The sequence below is a fragment of the Gavialis gangeticus genome, unplaced genomic scaffold (genome assembly GCF_001723915.1).
Source record: "Gavialis gangeticus isolate Ggan-Ray unplaced genomic scaffold, GavGan_comp1, whole genome shotgun sequence".
NCBI lineage: Eukaryota > Metazoa > Chordata > Crocodylia > Gavialidae > Gavialis > Gavialis gangeticus.
In genome coordinates, this window is record NW_017729034.1 from 68,984,697 (window position 1) to 69,004,018 (window position 19,322).

The 19,322-nt window shown below is 42.3% G+C and overlaps 1 protein-coding gene across 1 annotated transcript in view; it reads left to right on the forward strand.

Annotated features, from left to right (window-relative positions):
* PARK2 (parkin RBR E3 ubiquitin protein ligase) overlaps positions 1 to 19,322 on the forward strand; it is a 1,789,008-nt gene that overhangs the window by 890,474 nt on the left and 879,212 nt on the right. The gene's annotated exons all lie outside the window — the stretch shown is intronic.

The following is a 19,322-nucleotide window of genomic DNA, read 5'->3' on the forward strand; positions in this document are numbered from 1 at the left end:
AAGTCCAGTCCTTGATTTTTATTTTGAGAAGTCTTTGGTTAGCTTCTTATGGGGATGTCTAATGTGGATAAAATAAAAAACTGCACAAGAACAAAATACAGATTCAGACCTAGAATCCTCAAAGTGCAGGATAAATTAGATGCATCTGTACCTTAAATAAACAAATAACATTTTGCTTAAACTCAGCACAAAATTATTAGCTTTGTCAAAACTCTCAAATCTGATCATTGATCATTTTTGGGAATATAGAATTGCAATGCAGTAAATACGCATTGTATCTGCTTTGTTTCCTGGGGAAAGTGTGTCTATGGAGGGAGGGGAGGAGAAGGCATCAATACCTTCCTTTCCTTTCTTTCTTCTTTGCTAGAATGGTAATAGGAGTGTAATTTGTAATGTATTTTTTTTGACACAGTATTTTAAGTTCACCAACCCATTTTAAATATACTATCCATAAGTCGTCAGAGGATATTGACTTTTTGTCCAGATTAACCTAGGCCAGTAGCCCTGAACTTACAGATTTCATGTTCAGTAACCAAGTTTTGAAGCATTCTTGTCCCCATTAATGTTACTTATTTTGAGGTACTGACACTTCTAAGTCACAGACCAAAACCCAAATATAAACAGTGGGATAAAGGAATTATTTCTGTTGTGGCCAGTCTCAGTGTGGTAGAGCTCTTGTAGTATTCTGAAACCCAATGAAACATGGAACAACATAATACAAGCAGGAAATTAATCTATACAAATTGTTTACAATTTCAGCAATGAACATTTGTTATATACTGCCTCTTAGAACTGTGTCTAAAAACACACAGAAAGGAATGCATTTGTCGAAAGAACATGTTACTTTTTCAAATAGGCCCTAGTAATCTTCATTTTTTTTCAAAACCTAAATAAGTGGACTGTGCACTGTCTTTCCAGAGATGTATGGACTGTAGAGGTGGCTGACTGTTAGAATTAAAAAGAATAAAATTCTAATGAGCGTTGGAGAGGTGAGGTTCGTAATTAGCTTCTAAGTGCATGTATACATATGCTCCAGGAGTAGGGGGAGGAGGAGCACTTTAATTAGAACGGCTCTCAGAGATGCTCTAATTAAAGTGCCCAGAGCATCATGTGTATAAGTGTTCCAGCCCTAAAAGATGGCACTGGGGACACTTTAACTAAAGCTTGTTGAACAAGCTTTAGTTAAAGCACCTCTGCTGCCATTTTTTCAGGGCAAGGATGCTGATACACCTGTTGCTGGAGTCTGCTGGAGTACGGTAATTACCATGCTCCAGCAGACTTAATCAATTGAGTCTGCTCTGATGCACTGTAATTACGGTGCATTGGAGCAGGCTTGCTGCACAATCTCTTAAGGCTCCTACACATATGTTTAAAAGTTAGGAGTATAATCATCATTGTCAATCCTTTGATTTAGGGATGTTTTCTATCATGGCCCATTGATGGGTCTTGAGGTAACTTCAGAGTTCAATCCTTGAACAACAGACTAATCAACCGAGTTTCAAGTCTTTCTGCAGGGGAGAGTAGGCTGTAGACCAGGATATCTCTCCTTTTCTCTCCTCTACTCTCTCTTCTCTACTCTCTCAAGGACAAGGCACTTTACTTTAAAGTGCACTGCCTCTTGGTTGAGGTTGTAGCATCATTGGAGTTGGTTAGCAGCCAGCTTCTCTCAGCTGTTGATGTTGGCATTTCATTTTCTTGAGGTAAAACTTCAATGTGTCCTTGTAGTGTTTCCTCTGGCCACTGAGAGATCTCAGACTGTTACTAAGCTGGGAGTAGAGCACTTGTTTGAGGAGTCAAGAATCAAGCATCTGCACACAATGTCCAAGTGAAATTGGTGCTGGAGGATCACTGACTCAGTGCTGGTAACATTCAGCAAGGAAGTTACTAGTATTGGCTTCAGCAAGGATGTTGGTGTTTGTGCAGCAATCTTCCCATTTGATATGGAGGATTTTCCAGAGGCATCATTGGTGATACCTCTCCATGCTCTTACAGTAGGTCATGCACATTTCACACTCATAGAGGAGGGTAGGGATGATGATTGAATTGCAGACCTGGATCTTGGTGTCTTTCCAAAGATTGCAGTGTTCAAGATGGACCAAAAACAATTCCAGAGGATATGCTTGTGCACTGGATCCTGTGTTGCATCTCCTTATCAATGCTTATTCACTGAGAGGTGGCTAGTGAAGTAAGGAAAGTACTCAGCTACCTCCAGGGTCTTTTCTATGATCATATTTTGGGGAAGGTGGTCACATTCATGCCCTGGAGCAGGTTGATAGAGCACTTCAGTCTTCTTGATGTTGAGAGAGAGGCCTAAAGTTTGGTAGGCTTCTCTGAAAAGTTCTAATGCAGTCTGGAGGTTTTCCTCAGGGTGTGCAAGGATGGTGCAGTCATCACTGTATTGAAAGTCAAGGATGATTGTTTTGAGTACTTTGGTCTTTGAGCGAAAACCTCTCAGAATTGAAGAGCCCTCCATCTATTTGTATTCAGTGTCAATTCTGGAAGGAAGATGATCCTTAATGAGAACCAAGACTGTCAAAAAATGAAGAACAGAGTTGGTGCAGTGACATATCCTTGCTTAACCCCAGTTTGGCTGACAAATGGCTCTGTTTCCAATCCACTACATAGAGCATTTGCAGTCATCTGATTGTGAAGAAGCCTCAGGACCTTGATGTACTTTTTAGAACATCCAAATCTAGCCAGTACTTTCCACAAGGTCTACCATGATTCAGGGAATCAAAGGCTTTAGAGGGATCAGTGAAATCCATATACATGTCCTGATCTTGTTCCTGACACTTTTATTGGACCTAGTGGGCAACAGGAAGTGTATCGGTTGCCCCGTGGGATGGTCTGAAACTACACTGAGATTCTGGAAGACTTCCTCAGCTAGAGGTAGAAGATGGTTCAGGAGGATGTGGACAAGGATTTTCCCTGCCGTGAAAAGGAGGGCGATACCTTGATAATTTTCATGCACAGACTTATCTCCCTTCTTGAAGATAGTCACAATATCATCATTCCTCATGATCCAGGGATCTCTTCTCAGGAGTATGAGAAATGTTGGAAACTATCGTGGGAGCCTTGGAATGTGTGCTCCGCCTCCTTCTAAAATAGCATTAATCAGTTTACTTGTATGGGCATTCTGCAGACCCATCATTATAGGAAGGCCTTGAGGGAACAAATGTTAGGTGTAACAGGGAAATTAATGTTGGTGTAACATTAGGTGTAACAGGAAAACTAAGGAATTTGGTTTCATTTTGTGCAGCATGACAGTTTTGTAGCATCATATTTTATGTATTGCTATTTCTTTCCTTTCGGTTCATTTTACTATTAAGTATTTGTCAGAGGTGCCAAGCTGAAGCACTCTTATTTCAGGTGTCTGAATAAAATGAGGGGAATTATTTTTAACTTCAGTATAGAGGACTAACAGGGGCCCATGGTAAAATCTAGATAGGGCAGTCCTTTAAAAAATAGGTGTCTCAATTTACCCAGAGTATTGAGTACACAACGGCTCCCAGTGATATACTGTGACAGTGATCAGATAGAATATTAGGGTCACTGGGAGAGTAGTCTGTGGTAGACCTTTATAGAGTTTTCCAAACCCAGTTGAAACAAAATGTAACATAATGAAGACCTGATTATCCAAGTGCCGATCAACTCTGTCTTGCTTAGTTGAATCTAGTATAGGTTAACATCCAGCTACTGTTTTGGAACTTATGTTCAGTAGGTGGATTTCATTCTAGTTCCTATTGATAAGTGCCCATGCTACAGATGTCAATGCCATTCTTAGAAGTGATTTGCATCTTTGGCTTTTTTATATAGAAAAGCTAAGGATAATACAGGCCAACAGCCAGCTAGAGGCAGCCACTCCACAACATTCTTCTGCAATACTTGATGCAGTACTGTGAAGTTCCACCATCTCTACCCAAGCTGTGCCATGCATTTTCTGTAGACCGAAAGGGGACCTTACCTTTCAAAGAATTGTCTCCAATCCTTTAATTCATGTTTATATTATATTAAATAAATTAAATACATGGTCCTTCATATAAATCCTTTTATGATTTCCAATGGAACCATAACAATTAAATAGCCTGGAACATTTCTGTATGAGAGCCCACCTCTGCTCCTGTGCTATACCAGTAAAGTTAAGGTCAACATACTCTTTCAGGATAAAAGAGAAGAGGCTGCCTGCAAATCATTTTAGGTGGGGGCTCCTTTCATTAGAATAATGTCTACCCAGTCCAAAAGGCCTGAACTCGCTGGCCAACCAGGCATGACAAAGTCTATGTGTAGGAATGCTGGAGGAGAGAAGGGACAGTTAGGATGGGATTGCTTTTTGTAGGAAAATCAGGAGTGCAGGCTAAGTTTTAATTCACACTGAAGCTGCTGACAGCTAATTAATAGGAGATGCAGGTCAGGGGTGAGGAAAGATAAGTGCTGCCAATGTACTGAATGTGAAACTCTTCCCTGTGCTTCAAGCTTCAGTCAAGGGATCTTGGAGTTCTCGATGTATATAGTTTATGTGGATTTATTTTAACCTTGTCACAACCTCAGTAGGCCCCGTGAGTACCTCTCCACTCCCTGGGATGGGCCCCCCCAACTCTCCTGCCATGACTTTATGGAATTTTGACTGAAAAGGAGGGCTTCAGTGGTATTCTAAGCCCGAGCCTGGAGATGTACTCACTGTTTTGTCATGGTTGGTCCTGGGGCTCCGCCTCCCCTACACTCCATCGACTCACCAACCATCGGAGTGGTTGTGCCACTGTGCCAGCCTGTGGTCCCAGCTTCTCTTCTCCAGCTGAGGGACCCAGTCCCTTCGGCCTCTGCTTACAGTGCAGGCTTGTGTTAACAGCCTGATCCTCGCTCCAGGTCCTCAATTCTGCTTGACCCCAGTGCAGGGTTTGTGCTTACAGTGCCCTCCGCAGGCTCAGGGTTGGATAGGCCCTGTCTGCATCCTGGAGTTGGTGACTGGCCCCAAGCTCACTTTTGTGGAGCCTGGGGTCAAGCCTTGCCTGGCTCCCTGACACTGCCCTCGCCTGCTCTTTGTGGGGCAAAGTCATTTGTAATTATTGCTTGGCCAGGTCACACCCCAGTGAGCTTGGCTTCTCACCTCCTGCCTCCCTCTTTCTTGCTGGCTTCTGCCAGCATTTTTAAATTCCCTGTGACGGCAGCTGCAGCTGACATCATCAGCCGGCCACTGCTAAACTTGATTGATAGTTGCTTGAAAAGCTGGTGCAGTGCTGGCTTGTGTGACCCACCTGCTGGCCTGGCTGCTTCTCTGGTAAGTTTTCTGCAGGGCTGGGGTCCCTGAGTCTATCTCCTGGAGCATCGGGGTGTGACCCTGGCGCTTCTGGTCCTCGGGTGTGGCTCACACCACCACAAACCTCAATAAATATTTAATATTCCCATTGTGGTTCAGTTAGTATTTTGGTGATGGTCTTCATCGAAGCAAAAGCATACCTTACAAGTCATTGGGTCCAGCTTATAACTTCTGGAAGTCTCTTTTTGCTCAGTCTGTATAGACCCTAGATTCAGAATCATTTACAAATGCTTTAGGCAATGTGTTAAAAATCTACTTGTTACAAAATGCTAAAGAACAGCTCTTAAAAATGCATGTGACATACAGCACTCATGGTTACTACATGAACTATGCTGTAAACCCATTGCTGTCCCTCGCAAGTTCACTGACAGTATCAGGCCTAGCTTTATGCATCACATTCTGGGAGGAGATATGTAGTCCGCCCGCTCTTGTACTGGATATCTGGGTAGCAGTCCCACTGTTCCCAGCATTTGGCACTTGTCAAACTTTTCATGCGATATCCTGTGATAGTGACTCAGAACAGCATCTCCAAAACAAAGTCTTATTTATTCATTTCCCCACATACTAGAACAAAGGATTAAAACAACATGGCCCTGGATAGACATTTTACCTTACTTATACCTTAAATCTCTTCCTTGCAAGCCTCTGTAAGTTTCTCCTAGCTTAACATAACCTCTTCTTTGCCATGGAGAAACAGACTGTCCTGTTCTTCACACTATCTCTGTTTCTGTGTGCCAGTCAATCTGGATGTTGGCTTCTAGCTACTTGACAGCCCGCTGTTCCAACATGGATGATGTTAGGCATATATTTTTTCCCTGAGGAAACAGATTTTCCATTATTTCTATTTGGATCTTCTTATCTATGTCATTTTATTATTTTGCATGTGCTTATTCCTTACAGCCTCCTTTTATTTAATTCCTGGTAGTCAGGCAAGGTAGTATCAAACAGATAACCTGAGGGACATATGGTATTTATATACATAAAACTCTACATACTAACCCCCTGCTTTCTCCACATCACTTCAGATTTATTGAAGAACAGACTGAAAACTTTTAAGTAATTAAAGTAGAAAGAGACAAGGAATTGATTTTGGTAGTTCAAACACTATGGAGAAAATATGACTAGTGTAATTGCTAGTATTCCATATACCCTTCATCACAGCATGAGCTCTTATTGAAATGGTCAACAGCTCTAAACTCTGAGGGCAAAAGAAGGGAAGATGAGGGGAAAAAAAACCTTTTTCCTGCATAATGTAAACATGTTAGAATTGGAATTAATGTTGATTGTACGTGGAAATATAGAAGCTTCTGGAATGTATTAACTGTAAGACAACTACTTTTCCAGCTAATATGAAAGGAAAATGGTATCATATGACCAAGTCCACAGTTGGTAATTCAGTTTACTTCAGTGAAGTAATACTGACTGTATACTCACTGGTGATCTACCCATTTGTTCTCTAGAAAGCCCCTTCAGAAAGGTGCCAGGCTGTTGAATGGATCCTGACTGTTTTTATCTTCCACAAAGACACCTGGATTTTGTTGAAGGTGTTCCATTGTTCTTCTACCAGACATAAAGTTACTCTTTTATTTATTCAACATTACTAATAATCACTATTAATGGAGTCACAGGCCCTAAGTTATAACTTCTGATTACAGGACTTGTATGATTATCAGGGATCTGGGTTTTCTGTTTAGCACAGAAAAACACAGTAAAACTCAAATTTCCTCATTTTAAGGAGAAAAACCTGGAATCTCTCATTTTAAAAAGAAAAACCCAGATGTTTCCTTTAAAGGAGAAAAATGCAGGAAACAATGGATTTCCCCTTGCAGGTTGGCAGAGTGGGAGGAGGGCAGTCAGGCAAGGGGAACCATATGCATGAGCGCACATGCATGTGCTGAAGCAGAGCCCATGGGGTAGCAGATGCAGGGCAGGGGGGTCAGGGGGGCTGTGGGTGGGGAGTGAGGGGCACTGGCAGGGTTTGGGAGGCTGTGGGTCAGGAGAGAAGGTCAATGACATGGGCAGAGCATCAGCATATCAGGGCTGCTCAGTGCCACAAAGCAGTGGAGGTGGGGACAGCCACAGCTGGACCAGCATCCTGATGAACGAAGGTGGCATAAGGAGCTCTGATTTTCTATGATAAAAAACCCCAAATCAAATGCTGACATTTATAGGTATTTAGAATTTATTTTATTATAGAGATTGATGCACTGGTAGGCTTCCAAATTACCTAAAATTGTGAATATATCAGTAAAACACTGTGTTTGACTATATATTATAGAAGCCATAGTTTGTCTGTCTGTCCATAATACTTTATTTGCATTTTGATTGGCTGAATGAAACAGCAAATCAGTGTGCTCCAAGAGCATTGGGACAGGAAATGGCACAGTGTAGTGCTGCCATGACAGTGGCAACACAGGGGACAGAGTGGGGGGTGAGGCCAGTACATCTGGCCTGCCCCTCTCCCAAACCCAGGTAAGGGAGGAGGGTGGAGAGAGTGGGCTGGCCCCAAAACAACGGGTAGGGAGGGTGGGGGGAGCAGGCCCATTCCCTCCCAGCCAGTGAAGAAGTGGGGTTGGACATGAGGTTTGGTCCCCACATACTCCCCCTCATGATGGCAGCCCAGCCCTGAAGCAGCCCAATGGAGGAAACAGTGTGTGGCACTGGCCTCACCATCCTCCCACCCTCCTGAGGCGGTGGGGGGCTCAGGGGGGAAAATTGGGCCCAGACGTGATGCAATGGGGAGTGAAGGGGAAGCAGGGGGAACGGCATCAAGTGAGAAATGGGGACAGCTCTGGATGCTCTCTGTCCCCCACAAGAACAGGACCAATGGGCAGGGACTGGGGACAGAAAGCACGCCCCCCCCCACCCTGTTCCTTGGAGTCAGTGGTGCCACAGGGTGGCGTGGGCCTGGACCCCAAGTGATGGGGTGGGGAGTGGCCCCAGGCCCGGCATGGAGTGGGTAGCAGACCCCAAGCCAGCCACAGTTGTGGAGAAGGGTGAAGCAGGCCTGTGCACGGTCCTGCCCTCCCCCTGCTACCATGGCAGGAAGTTGGGGAGCGGTCCCAGACCCCAAGCGGAAGTGGGAAAGGGGGAGATGGGCCTGGGCCCAGCACAGCTGTCCCAGCTGCCTGCAGAGGGTTCGGGATTGAGAGTATGGTCGGGATAGAAAGGTAAGAAAGGTTTATTGACTTAAAAAAAACACAACTACACATAGTAACAAGACAAACAATGACAGACAAAAACAATTCACGTCAGCAACTTATTGTCAGTCCCCTCTGATGCCTGTTGTACAACAAGTTAATCTTTCCACAAAGTTCTGCAAAATCAGGCGTCCCCGATCAGCCCTGTCTGAGAGGTACCAGGAAGGACCCTAGAGTTCAGTCCTTGGGCTCCTCAAGATCCACGAGCCCACTGATCCAGGCCAATAGCTAACTAATCCTTTTCACAGAGCTGTCTCTTCCTTCTGAATGATTTCCAGTTATTCCAGCTAATTTATAGCTTCTGAATGGTACTGATAACGTACAACCACTCCAACTGTAAACTCCTTTTACTGCAGCTGTCCTTAGACTGACCAATAGCAGTACAAGCCTTGCATTCCTTTGATAAGGTAATTTTAACTACACCACAGGGCCTTACTACTTCAAGGCTTTGCTAAATTTACTAGGCCTTACTTTATACAAGGCCTCACTACATCTTAAACTTTAATTAGGCTTTTAGCAGCAACATATAGCTTAATATCTAAACAAATACAGAAAAACACTTGCTCTAATTTTCATAGAGCCTTCAGCAAGCACCTTTATCACACAGACATAGTTTTCAGCTGTCAAACATGGGGGTGCGAGGAGAAGCAGGCCCACTGCAGTGTGGGGAGCAGAAGCAGGCCTGGGCTGATGCAGCAGCAGTTGAGGGGAGGGGAAGGAATGGGTCCGGGCCTGGGTCTGATGCGAGGGTGTGTCGGGTAGGACCCGGCCCAAAGCAGGGTGGAGAAGCCAGCCTGCCACAGTGGTGGGTGACAAGCAGCGGGCCTTGCAGTGGGCCTAGCCTGACACAGCAATGGTGAGGGGAGGGAAGGAGTGGGCCTCCCTCCTGCCCCACTTGGGCCCAGGTCCTCTCCTCCCTCATCCTCTTCCCCTGCATCAGCCCCAAGTCTGCTTCTCCCATTCCCCCACTGCCGCCATGTTGGCCCAGGCCCACTGTTCCATCCCTTGGCTGCTGTGGCGGGCTAGCTTCTCCTCACTCTTGGGCCCACTCCTCCCCCCCTCTGCATTGGGCCCAAGCCCGTTCCTCCCTGCCACCGTGGCAGGGAAGGGGGGAGCAGACCCAGACCCCAAGCTGCAGGAAGAAAGCAGGGGAGTGGGCCTGGAAGGGGAGGGGCATGTGGCTCCATCCCCACCCAGTCCCCACCTGCCATTCTTGACGAGCATCTGGCTAGGATGCGTGTGTGCATGTATGTGTGTGTGCGCGCATGGGCGATTGTTGCCTTCAGAGTCTGCGGGGAGGGGGTGGCAGATCACTGACCACTGTGTCCAGTTGCCCCCAGCGTCCAATTGCCAAGTCAGCAGCAAAACCAGAAGTGCACTTCTGCCGACACTTCCGGTTTTGTGGCTGGCACTTCCAGGGGGTGCATGGACAATCTCAGGTGGTACACATGCACCTGCATGCAGCCGCTATGCATTGCCAGTGTATGTGTGTTTATGTATATATAGTGGCATTTCATTTTAATCATGGAAAAACATGTATTTTGGGTTTCTTAATCAAAGAATTTGTGATTAGAGCAAGGATCCCTGGTGATTATGGACTGTGTCATGACACTCTTGATTTTTTTATTTTGTTCCTTTTTTTCAGAATATTCCTATTGTTTATCTGAGTATGTCAATCCACTATAGCACTTCTTCTAAGAGTCTTGATTTTCAGTATTTATTTGCCATCTGCACTAGCAGTATTTAAAATTAACGATGACTTACACAGTGTATATAAAATACTGGGGGCATATTTTGCACCCTTGCTTGAGAATTGTTCACTGAAGTTGCTGTATAAGGTTGTTGGGAGAACGTTTCTCATCTCAGAAATGGCATCCTTAGTTGTCAGCATGAGTTGTATCAGGTCAGATGATTTGCTCTGCTTACCAGAGGGAAGCTGTAGCTTTGAATACCATGGACATTTTTTTAGTTTGCTTTCAGAATCTGTTTCCTTGTCTAGTAAAAGAAAGGGAGACTCTGCTGTTTCATTCTCTTACCTGTATTTCATAAAGAGTTGTATTTGCCTACATAACTTCATTTTATTTGGTTGATAGAGCACTGTCTTGCTTGGTAGGGGAGACATGTCTGACGCCATCCTGCAAGGTTTTTCATGGAAGTGTTATTTGCCACAGCTCAATTAAGAATCATTTTATTGGATGCAAGCTGCAGGCAGTGTTCCCTCCATATGTTGTATTCAGATACCAACCCATCTACTGGAGCCGATATTCACACTGTTAACACTTCATCACAAAAACTTTCATATGAGTAGGTCAGATGACTGACAACTATCTCACTGATGTCAGTTATATCGTTCACATTTTTATTAGCATAGTCCAGTATTTTTTTAAACTACAAATTTCTGTAGAGATTAATACAGGAGAATATTAGGCACCAGGACCTAATAAAAAGTGCTACTGCTTGTATTTAGTTTTAGTTCTTATGAAAGTTATGGTATCTATGATTAGAATTAAAATAATGCTTAGTAAAATAATCTATTTTGTATGATTTTATTAAATGAAAACCATATTCTGAATCAGAAACCTGTTGCTCTGATCTCTTGCCATGAGGCTTTATAAATGCAAACTTGTATATGGTTCGGCATTTTAGGAGGTATCTAACCACTGAGGTAGGAAAAAAAACATCAGTGTCTCTTAGGTTGCTGATATGATTGAGAAGGAATATTTCATATCTAGGACACCATTTTTACATCATATAGACAGCCAGTCCGTTAAAGACTCAAGTATGTATGCAATTTTAATAGGACTACTCAAGTGTATAAAGTTAACCATGTGCTTAAGGTTCTTGTTACACACGGCACCTTAAGCTGCTCAAATGTTGTTTGTTGCTAACTCAAGGTGGGGGCAGTCCCGTCTTATGGCTAAAAACCTTTTCTAATTGTCCCCCATCTGCACAGTTGTGACTTGCCACAACAGGGCTTGCAGCAGGGGTCTCACGAGGAGCTCCAGCTGAGAACTGCAGTATTGCCAACCCCACTGTGTCAAAAATCAAGAGACAAACTTAAAATCCAAGAGATCTGGCATACAAATCATGAGATACTATTTTTGAAGTATAAACCAATATAGATATATTGACCATTCGCTTATAAATCCCATTAGTCATTTATTTAACTGCTAGCAGGTCAGAGTTTTATACAAAGGTAATATTACTACAACTGATAATGCTTTAGAAAAAAAATTAAAATTCCTACCTGCTACTATGTTTAGGATGACTTCTTCTGGACTGTTGTGCAATTAGCACTTTCCAGACATGGACACACTGACAGCCCTCCCCTGTGGAGGAGAAGCGGTGGGGGGAGACAGCAGGGCAGAGGGCTCCAGCCCACAGTGGGCAGCCCACCTCTGCCCTGTACACAAATCCAGGGGCCACATGCCCTGCATGCCTTCTCCAGGGGTGTGTGCAACAGTAGAGAGCTGTGTCCTCCTCCCCCCCCATGGGATGGGCATGGGTAATGAAGTGGGAGGTGGAAAGGAAAACAGGTGGGGGATGAGTGGTGAAATGAAAGAAACCAGCTACTGACAGGCAAAACAAACATAAAAGAAAAAAAAAAAGTAATAAAGAGGAAGTAAATTAAAGAAGATCTCATGTTTTAATAAGTTCGGGTTTGGGATTGGGATTGGGCTGTGGGGGTCCTGGTCATGTTTCCTGGGGGGAGAGGGGTGCTGGGAGATGGGAGCAGTGAGGAAAGGTACTTTTCAGGGAGCTACTGCCCCTGTCCCTGCCCCAGAAAAGAATCCTCAGCTCAGGGGGACCTGATCCAGTCCCCTCCTTTGTTCCTCCCCATTCCCCACAGACCCCAATCCTTGACAGGTCCATGCTCTGTGACACAGCTAGCTGGCATGTGCTCTGCATGTTGTTTGCACAGGGTTGCACCCCTGGGAGTGGGAAGGTCACCCCCTTGGGGGCAGGTTGGGGAGTTGGCTTGGTCCACACAGAACAATAGGCTGGGGGAGGGGACACTGCATCCTGGGAGGCTGGAGGGCTGAAATTTGGGTGGCTCATCTGTCAGGAGTGCCCACATGCTAATTGAACAGGAGCTGGGTGACAAAGATCAGAGATAAACCTGCCCTGGAGTTGTGTAACTTTAAGCCATCTAAAGTGTGCTCAAAACTAGTTTCATGTGTAAATGTATGGACAATCCAGGGATTAAGAGTTCCAGGAGCCACCTAAAACTAATGCATAATAAGACCCTTAGATAAGATAAGACCCTCTGATCTTTACATGATCAGAGTGAATAATATTTAAAATCTACCTTCTGATGCCTGTTTTAATTGTCTAAGTAAAATATATTAGTAATTAAGTCCTCACATTCAAGCCATACAAAATCCCTTGAAAATTTGGCTCTTTTGGCTATAATGCTCCCTTACCCTACAGACAGCAGGAAATGCGCCTGACCCACGCAGGATGTATGCATCTGTGTGTGCAGCAGAAGGATTGACTGCAAGAACAAATATGTGGCCCACCCATTTTTGGCAGTCTTAGCAAAGAGATCAAACAATGAATAGATTTTAAAACGGTTCTTCTACCACCCCAAGTGGCCTCTGCAGGTCAGATCTCTGGTACCACCTAGAGAAGCTTTAACTGCCAATAGATGTGTTAAATAGAGGGTTTTGATTATCAAAGTATCAATCTAGCAGTTTTTACATGCAATAAATTCATTCCCTCACACACATTCACAAAGTATTGTTGTATGATAAACTCTTAAGTACTGTAAAAGGAACAAACTGTAGACTAGCCAAAATTTCCTTGCTAAATCAGTAACAATATCTTCCTAACTTTTATATTTCTGTATATTCTTTCTTTCTTTTTTTCCCTCCAAGGTGGCTGACATTGTTAGCCTGTGCTCTGGGGATTTAGAGCAATATATTTCTCACAAAACTAGATGCTGTTATTTATGCAGTTTTATTTGGGAGCAAAGTAATAATGTTTATATGATGATGATATCTGGGCATTCACTAGAAATCTAATAAGTGTCTTATCTCATTTAATAAACATAGTCTTGATAATTATCAAGATATAAAGCAAGCTGAAATAAATATGAAGCTTTACATGATAATAAGTGTTGTTATTCAAATAGATTTACTTGCTCTGAATTGAAATGAGGTCCCTAGTCTCTTAACAGTTAGGAGCACATCATATGATCTTCTGCTGACTCTAATCTGGGTAGCTGCAAACTTCCCTCACACAGCAGCCAGATTATTCTTAGTAAAGACAGCTTGAACAGATGAAGAAAATCAGATGGTTCTCCTAAATTAAACCTGTTAAGAATTCATAATAATGAATCACCATGTCTGAAATTCCTAATTTGTCCTCTGTTACTGTTCCAGTGACATAGGAGGAATGTCTCTGTGAATGTGCTATAGCAGCAAAATACGAGAGGAGGGTAATATTGGAGGTTTGAATAGTTGAGAAGCTGTGCAAACACTGGTTTGCCACTGCTAACATTTCTCAGCATGTTAGCTTGGAGGCAAGTCTAAAATACTTTAGTCTCCATGTTCATTGTACTGATTAAATGTTGTATGTTCACGCCGAGTCTTTTATTCCTTTCTAACTGCTACGGACTAGTCCTTCCTGCTCTTTCACTTTTGTGGATCTCAGGCTTGCTAATCATTCTGTCCCTACGTATGTCACCTTCCTTTCCCTACACCTCTTCAGCTACATTTGTTGTGCTGCAGTGAGATAGAAGAAATGATGGTTAATACCATAGCAATGCCATTCAATTCTTGAAATCACAAAAAAGGAAGTAAAAGCAGCAGAATTCAGTTTCAAATTCCATTGTTGCTTGTAAGTTACCTGCTCTTTGAATTAGAAAATTGTTATTAGGAAGTTCACAGTAAATAAAAATGAGGGTCTGGAGTGTCTTTTTCAAGAATAGAGTCAACAAAAGGGCAAAAAGAAAGGACATCTGGACACAGTGCAAGGGGATGAGCAGAAGTCACATAGAGGATAAGTAGAGGTCACTTTTTAAATGAAGTAGAAGGGAAAAGTTAATAGTACTTCTAAATCAAATATCATACAGATGATATTGTAGGGCCAGCTTTGTGATTAGTCAGTGGAAGTTTCTACATGGCTGGAAGAAAATACATATTGCTCCACTACATAATTACAAGGTTCACCTGCTTGCTTTATTAAAGTCTTTCAATATATATGTAGCAACAATTGGGAGAAAACAATGCCTAAGATTAATTATCATCTCTGCCAAAAGATTAAAAAAGTCACTTGACATCTGATAGGACACAGAATGGGTTGTGTTACTATTCCTGCAGTGTTCATGACTTCTGTTAAGTTCTACATGTATCAGTTTGCTATCAAAATATGCCTACGCAAAGTTTTCATGCATTAAGTTGGAACTGACTTGTGCAACAGCCAGGAACGTGGGCTGACAGTTATAATATAAATACTTTGACCATAGGGCATAACATGTAATTCCTTGCAAATAAATGTGTTTATTATTTTTCATCATGGTTTCTGGGTTAGTCTTTGTTGCTCAGCTTCTTGAGATAAGTGGCTTCTGGCAAACTTAATCTATTGCAGTTAAGTACAGCAAGTGGCTGGTACACATTAGAATGGCAGCAGAAGCTTTGTGCAGAGTAAGTCCTCCTGGACAGGTAATATCCAGGAAGTGCGGCATCCCACAAAAAGTCAGGATGAAGTCAGTAGGAACTTCTGGGTGAGAACAGGAGCAGACCAGCCATAAGACCCTTGCAAGGGCAATAATAAAAACTGTAAGCTGTTGTATACAAGTTTCTGTATGCAATAAAGAGTTGTTTCCACATTACAAGCCTCAAGTGTGCACCATTGGGTTGAGAAGCCTCTCCACGTTGGCACTGCAGGCAGAAACTGGCAAGCTAGAGCAGCATATAGTAACAAAAAGGAAGTCTTGCCCATTGAGCTCTTTTAGCACTTTTGCATTGTTTGAATTTCTTTTTATCTGTTTGATGCAAGGTATAAAAAAGCATGCTAATGGGACCACCTAGTGCCTAGCACACCAGATTTGACTAGTGTGCGCAAGGCTGGAGGGGGTACTCTCCAAAGAAATGTAAACCATTGGCACTAGACTCGGCTTAGATTTAGCATTCCCTCAATGACACGTATTCTGGTTTTGGACTCTCTTATGGACTGAGAATTATTTCTTATATTACTTAAAAAATCTTTTTGCATTAATGTTTGTCCCTCAGTTGTGTCATTTGCTCAACAGTTTAATGATTTATGTCTCTCGTGTACATATTACTAGGTACAAAAATGTGTTTTAACGATATTCAACTGCATATTGTTCACTGGGGAAGAATATAAAGCAGGGAAAATACATAGCATTAAATAAATGGAAAGTTTCCAGCCTTCTAAATGATTCAGACTGTTTGATGAATCACTGAATGCTATTGCTGACCTGTGTTTCTGACCTTTCTGTGATTTCACAGGTCAACAACTCAATCTAACCATTGCATTTTGAATAATTTGTCATTGGAGAGTTCTAGAACATCTCTTCTTTTTCCGTTATTTTTTTTAAGTGATGATTGAAAATGACCAAAAGGCAGCTGCCATTTTAAAATAAAGTTAAATCTTTGATCCTGCTGGCAAGCTGACCTAGTTTAATCAAGTATTTTTCCCTAGTTCCTGAATCCCCTTTTGTTCTTTTTGTGTTTGGCATTGACCTCAACTGAAACTGATTTTGTGCCCCCCATAAAAGTAAACCCAAATCAAAAAATCAAATAAATACATAAATATTACATGTATCATCACTAAATCAAACTATAACTGAACCTTTTAAAATGTTTTTTTATTTGTTGATATTCCTGTCTTCTTTATACTTTGGTTTTGTTCTGCTGTGTTCTGTTTTACTCTCTGAACAAATATTCATTGCACACATTTTAATCTGCAGCATTTTTTAACAGCCATGTGACTGCTTAGAGAAGGGCAGACACTTTAAGCTTGAAATCAGGAGGCTTTTTCTTCTCACAATATGCTCTGATTAACTAATAATTATACTGAACTAGTAATTATAAACACTGTAATGTGCAATGTGTTTCAGAAGTGCGACTGATTGGCTGATTTGCAGTTTGATAGATATTTCTAAAGCTTAGGAAAGAACAAAACAAAAAATTGCATTTCAAAGTGCTTATCTCATTTGAAATTATGTTTTTATTTTGGCACAGTTATAGCAATGACATTTAGTATTGCTATTGCTAAACAAGTGTCAACATACTTGTATTTTCAAGGGTGTATAACTTTTGCTGTTTCCTAAAATGGAGAGCTCTACTAAAGATCTTAATGACACAGTATCTTTTAAAATATATTATATAATTATTAATAATAATACTTCTGTATTTTCATGCAATAGTCCTTTCCTCTGAAGGGGCACATATTAAATCCATAAGCTTGAGTAAGAGATACCAGCTCCATTTTACAGATGAGAAACTGAGAAAATTTGTGATTTGCCCAAAGCCAGATAGCCTGTCAATGACAGGCAGAAACAGAATCAATATATTCTGGCTTTTACTCCTTGACTCTTGTTGTAGACTACCTTGTCTCCCAAATGGTTTGATCTAACTCCTCTTTGAGTAAATTGAGAGACTACTATTGACTTCAGGTTCAAGTTATACTGGGCTATAACCTATCAAAGCAAGGAATATTTATGATTTGTTTCTGGGTGGTGTTTTATATGTACAATCAGAGAGTTGTAACTGTTGTAAATCAGCAGTAATTCAGCTTGTCTTCACAAGAAAGTTAGGGCACAGGAAACTAGAGAGTAAAATTGCAACCCATTAGCTGCTCTTCCTTAGTTCCCAGTGCAGTTGGTCCTAGCAAGCACTGAGTGGGAGCTTAAGCCTCTTTTAGATGGAGGAAGCTACCTCATTCAAAGATGCTAAGAAAGTCCACAGAGCTTTAGTGCTGAGTAGCTAGTGCACATTGAAGTCAGTGGGTGTGCCTACGTGAGACATTTACTGCAGAATTGACTAGCTCCACGGTAAAACATCACTGTCTACACATGCAATGCTATTAGGATGGAGTAAACTAATTAACTCCACTGTAGGATAGTACTGCCAGACACAAGTACCTTGACTTTAACAAAGCTTTTGATACCATCTCCCACAGCATTCATGCAAACAAGCTAAGGAAGTATGGGTTGGATGAATGGACTGTAAGGTGGGTAGAAAGCTGGCTGGATTGTCAGGCTCAATGGGTACTAATCAATGGTTCAATATATACTGCCTCAATGGCAGCCAGTATCAAGTGGAGTGCCCCAGGATTCAGTCCTGGGCCTGGTTTTGTTTAATATCTTTATTAATGATCTGGAAAAGGGGATGGATTGCACCTTCAGCAAGTTCACGAATGACACCAAGTTGGGGTGTGTAGTAGTTACGCTGGAGAGTAGGGCTAGGATTCAGCATGACAGACAGATTGGAGGATTGGGCCAAAATAAATTTCATCAGGTTCAATAAGGACAAGAGCAAAGTCCTGCACTTAGGACAGAAGAATCCCATGCACCATGACAGCCTGGGGACTGACTGGCTAAGCAGCAGCTCTGCAGAAAAGGACTTCGGGGTTACAGTGGACAATAAGATGGAGATGAGCCAGAAGCATGACCTTGTTGCCAAGAAGGCTAACAACATTCTGGGCTACATTAGGGGGCCAAGGCAAGTGATTATTCCCCACTATTCAGCACTGGTGAGGTCACATCTGGAGTACTGTGTTCAGTTTTGGGCCCCCCACTACAGAAAAGGTGTGGATAAACTGGAGAGTGTCCAGCAGAGGGCAACAAAAATGGTGAAGGAGCTGGGACACATGGCTTAGGAGGACAGGCTGAGGGAACTGGGCTTATTTAGTCTACAGAAGAGAAGACTGAGAGGGGATTTAATAGCGCCCTTCAACTACCTGAAGTGGGGTTCAAAAGAGGATGGAGCTAGACTATTCTCAGTGGTGGCAGATGACAGAACAAGGAGCAATGGTCTCAAGTTGCAGCAAGAGAAGTTTAGGTTAGATAGTAGGAAGAATTTTCTCATGAGGATGGTAGGAAAACACTGGAACAGGTTACCCATTATAAGTTACCCATTACGGGTTACCCAGAGAGGTTGTGGATTCTCTATCCTTGGAAGTTTTTAAGACCTGTCTAGACAAAGCTTTGGCTGGGATGATCTAGTTGGGGCTGGTCCTGCTTTGCCCTGGGATGACGGGAGAGTAGATGACGTCCTGAGATCACTTCCAACCCTAATTTTCTATGATTCCTCAATTGTATTTCCCTGAATCTCCCTGAATTACTCTTATAACCAGCATTTTGTGTGTGCTTTATATTTGTCTGAATTGGGAAACAATGTTGCAAATGCATTTTTCTAAGTGTTGAGGGAAATGTTTTGCTGGATTATCTCTATTGACTTCAATGGACTAACCATTTGTCCTGTAATATTAACTACTCATAAGGTTGTGATAATAAGTATTATGATGGTTAATATGTGATTGTAGGGCCATGGCTTTCCATAGTAAGATTTTTTTTTGTGTAGGTATCTTGGGACTGATTCTTCTCTTACTTGCATTGGTCTATAAATCCTTTGACTTTGGGAGAAGAATTAAGGTCCTGGGGACCCTGTCCAGCACCACTGAATTCAGTGTGAGTTTTACTATCCATGAGCAGAGAGGTTAGTTATGTTAGTCTGATATCAGGTAAAAGGTAGGGTAGTTTTGAACCTTATAAACTAACTAAATCAGAACTAGATCTCCTTCTATACATCTTTATATGTCTCTGTTTTAGTTAGTCT